This window comes from Myotis daubentonii, chromosome 11, assembly GCF_963259705.1.
Source record: "Myotis daubentonii chromosome 11, mMyoDau2.1, whole genome shotgun sequence".
Classification (NCBI taxonomy): Eukaryota; Metazoa; Chordata; class Mammalia; order Chiroptera; family Vespertilionidae; genus Myotis; species Myotis daubentonii.
In genome coordinates this window covers 11,354,086-11,358,493 of record NC_081850.1, presented here as the reverse complement: position 1 = coordinate 11,358,493, position 4,408 = coordinate 11,354,086, and the positions used below count along the sequence as shown (strand labels likewise).

At 41.2% G+C, this 4,408-nt stretch overlaps 1 non-coding gene across 1 annotated transcript; it reads left to right on the top strand.

The window, feature by feature from the left end:
- Positions 1 to 3,652: 3,652 nt before the first annotated feature.
- On the top strand, positions 3,653 to 3,759 carry LOC132212841 (U6 spliceosomal RNA). Its single transcript, XR_009447788.1, has one exon. It is a non-coding gene; the product is annotated as a U6 spliceosomal RNA (small nuclear RNA).
- The last annotated feature ends 649 nt before the right edge of the window (positions 3,760 to 4,408 follow it).

Sequence of the window (4,408 nt, the reverse complement as noted above, 5' to 3'; positions counted from 1 at the left end):
TTTTGATCCATTCACACTGGGCAACTATTGTTGTGTTGGCTGTTGTCATTTTTTTATTTGACAATCTAAGGGAAAAGAGGTCAGTGCCCCTGACTAAATAGTCAGATATTGCATGTTTTAAAAATTATTGCGGCACATCCTGTTGAAAACCACTGATCTAATTTAAGCAGTGAGATACCATAGTGCAGCTTATAAAAAATATGGGTTTTAAAGCCAGTCTAGTCTCTCATGAGGAATCGCATTTCCCAAGCTACACTGAATAAAGATGAATTTCAAGCATTGGTGATGAACAAAACAACCAATTCAATTCTATATGGATTTGTCTGTGTGTCTGTGTGTGCAGACTCATGCACATATTAAGAGTCACATTTACCCTTTCATTATTTTATAAGTTGCATTTGAAAAAAGAGAATGTCAAATCCAACCTCTATGACTTTTTTTAAAATTAAATCTTTCTCTAACATGTTTTCTTATTTTAGGGATTCTATACATTTCCTTTAAGTGTATTTATAATTTTCTTGTGATTAGTCTGTTATTTTATCATATCATACTCTATAATTTTTCCTTCTGCATAATTCTTCCCAAACATACTTCATATTTTGCTTCCCAAATTAATTACCTTACCTAAGCTCAATGAAAAATGTTCAATGCCTCTGTCCTTTCCTATTGTCAACCCCAAGAAGCATATAAATGTTACAAAGGACTCCTTATAGTTAATTGGGTTCAAATTCATAACCAGAGTCTAGCAGCCGTTATTTAAAGAGATCCCTCACATGTGTTGATTTCAGGGAAAAGCCACAGGCTGGGCTGTCAAGCTTCCTCCTCTGTGTTTCTTCTACTCTGGGAGCTCCTCATAAGAGAACGTTTAGAGTAGAAATTTGACCAATAGGACTGACACTTTCCCTATCGAATTGGAGCCACACATTTGCATCGTTACTGACCAATCAAAGCAGCTCCATTCCAACCAATCGGAACAGTGCTTTTTGGACCAATCAAACTATGAAGACTTGGAGTCTTCATCTGCATGAGAACAAACTGATGAGCCCTGGGACTGGTAACTCTTTACATAAGCCAGCTTCACCTCTGTCTCAGTAGAGCACACTTAGTGGCCATGTCTCCCCAGCTGACCTTGCAGCATCAGCTGGAGCTGTAACATCAGCGCTCAGTGCAACACTGGAGATGAGCTGTAATGCTGCAACTGTAAACCTGAGGCCTCTACCCTGAGCCACCCACCAAAGCTGTTTCACAGGAGTGCTGTGTCATGATTGAGCGTTATCACTCTTGAGCTTTCTCACAGCCGTGCTATTTCACAACTGAGCTGTTTGCACTAAATAAAGTCTCTGCCCCCTAACAACACCCCAAATCAGGGACTCCTATTGGCATTGAATTGGGGACAACTCTAGGTTGATGCTATGCACGCAATACTTTAAGCTTGCTCACATTCATAGACAACCAGTTGCTTATTTTCTTCAGGTATAAGTTTATGCCTGAACAATATTTGCAATTGTTTTCTGGAGACTCTTAAATATAGGAAGGATTTTGATGATCATTTCAGAGCTTACATTCTATATAGCAGTTTACCTTTGGTCATGAATTATTTTAATATTTAACGGATATCTATCAATTAAAAGTGTTCAATGCCTCTGTCCATTCCTATTGTCAACCCCAATAATATACTGTTATGAAGGACTCCTATCGCTAATTGAGCTCAAATGCATAACCAGAGCTTAGCAGCCATTATTCAAGTGCATATTACTCACTATGCATTGTGCCAGCTGGTGCTATGCCTTGCTTCTGGACAGATGATTACAACATAAGTGATGTGCACTCGAATTTCAGGATTGTAGTTCCATGCCTGCTTCTGATTAATAGCGAGGGTGCAGTCTGCTTGTGTGGGTGAGCACCTTCACCTACAAGTGAGCTCTTATAAATCAGGGAGGTGTATTCTGCATTAAAGTAGATCAATGGATTTTAAGAGCTCACTTGTAAGTGGTGGCAATTTTAGACATGAAGGTAACAATTTGAGGACTATAAATTATATTGTAGGCACCCTCCTACAAGAAAGCAGCGTTAATACAAATTGATATCACTGATACATATCCTTTGTCAGATCAGAGGAAATGTCTCACAAGAACACCATCTATATGTATAAAAGTCTAAGCGACTGTTACAACCGAATAACCGGAACAATCAGAACAACCGTTCGCTATGACATGCACTGACCACCAGGGGGAAGATGCTCAATGCAGGAGTCAGTGTGCTCCCACAGCCAACCTCCCCTGGCCAGCCAACCTCCCATGGTTTCTCCCCCCAGCTGGCCTGATCACCTGATTGGGGCCGGGCCCCGGGATGGGACAGGGAACTGGGGGTGAGTGGCAGTGGATGCGACCCCTTTCCCATGGGGGCCGAGGGCTGGCTCCTTCCTCAGGCCCTGCAGCCAACTTCCCATGACCTGTCCCTTCCCCAGGCCAGTAGGCCCCGATTGGCCAGTCCCCTTCCCACCATGGTGGCAGCACAGCAGCGAGGGAAGGAGGAGTGGGGGAGGTGGACAACTGCGTGGTGGTGGGGCACCGACAATGGAGGCATTGGCGTCTGGCACCTGTTCCTCCCGCACTGGCCCGGTGACCGTCATCTCTTCTCCCAACCCTGCCAGGGCGTTTGGGCCCCAATCAGCCCGGCCCCGATTGGCCCTGATTGGCCCTGATTGGCCCTGATTGCTGGCCAGGCCTAGGGACCCCACCCATGTACAATTTCGTGTACCGGGCCTCTAGTAGTTAAATAAGTCATAGTTCAAAATTGGGTGCTAATAACCATTTCATGTTTCTTAGCCTTTTCTGAGCAAAAGTTCATGATTTCACCATCCCTTGAATAATGATCCTATCAGGGTTTAGTAAAATAAAATTTTAGGTTCTCTACACCAAGCAATATGGTAAATATAAGGTCATCAATATTGCATCATTTTACAAGTCATAAATCCTTTTGTGTACTAAATATCTGATCAGCTAATGCGAGGTCATCTCAGAGCTAGAAGAGAGGGAGACTATTTAAATAAAGTTATTTCTGGCCAACTTGTCTTCACTGTAGTGGGTGTTGTGGGAGCCAATCTGAAATTGAATAATTAAATCCTTAGAGTTAACTCATTTTTTAAACTTCTGAGTTAGCTGTAATTTATTTTGTCTGTTCCATATGTGTGTTTATCATGGAGAATATCCACAAATATTTTAGCACACTGCATATAAAGTGGGTTTCTAAACATGGTAACTGATGCTGATAATAACCTTGTCTTAGTCAGGGTCATCCACAAAACCAAGCCATTAGAATATCTGTGTGTGTGTGTGTGTGTGTGTGTGTGTGTGTGTGTGTGTGGAGATTTACTGTAAGGAACCGGTTCACATGATTGTGGGAGCTGACAACACTGAGATCTGCAGGATAGGCCTGCAGGCTGGACAATCAGGACACAGGAATGTTGCAGCTCAAGTGTGAGAGCAATCTGGAGGCAGAAGTTCATCAGGGGCCTCAGTTTTGTTTTGTTTTTTGTTTTTTTCTTTTAAGGCCTTCAACTGTTTAAGATGAGGCCCCCGCATTGTGGAGAGTAATATGGTTTACTCAGGCTTCTGATTTAAACGGTAATCACATCTAAAAAATGCCTTCAGTGACCGCTTCGGCAGCACATAGACTAAAATTGGAACGATACAGAGAAGATTAGCATGGCCCCTGTGCAAGGGTGGCACGCAAATTCGTGAAGCGTTCCATATTTTAAAATAATAATAATAAAAATAAGAAAATAAAAAATGCCTTCATAGCAACACCTAGACTGGCGCTTGACCAAACATCTGGGCATTATAACCTAGCCAAGTAGACATCTAAAATTAACCATCACAACTGCTTATTCTGCTACAATAAGTACTTCTACAGAGTAACAAGTCTATTTTATCTATGCTTCTTATTTGTAACAATATTGCTATACATGCAACCGAAAAGCATATCACATCCGATGTAGAAATGTAAAATTGATCTTCATTATTTGCAGAGTCTATATTTTAGACTTCTACTTAATGAAATTTATTTGTAACCCCAAAATCAATACTTATAGTGCTTTCTTAGTTATTCACAGACATGCATACAGTGACAAAAATTGGATTTGCCTAGTTGACCAGTTCCCAGGTAAAGTCTAATAAGACAATGATTTTCCTTCTTGTTTCAACCCTCATCCCATAAACAACTGTCTTTTTCTCAGTCTATTTAGTGCCATTTTAACATTTTTGTGTGTGTGATTTTGCTGTTTAAAATGACCTCAAAGTGCACTGCTGCGGTGCTGGCTATATGTTCTCAAATGCAAGAAGGCTGTGATAAATTTTACAGAGAAAATACATCTGCTAGAGTTATTAGCTGTGAGTTCAATGTTAAA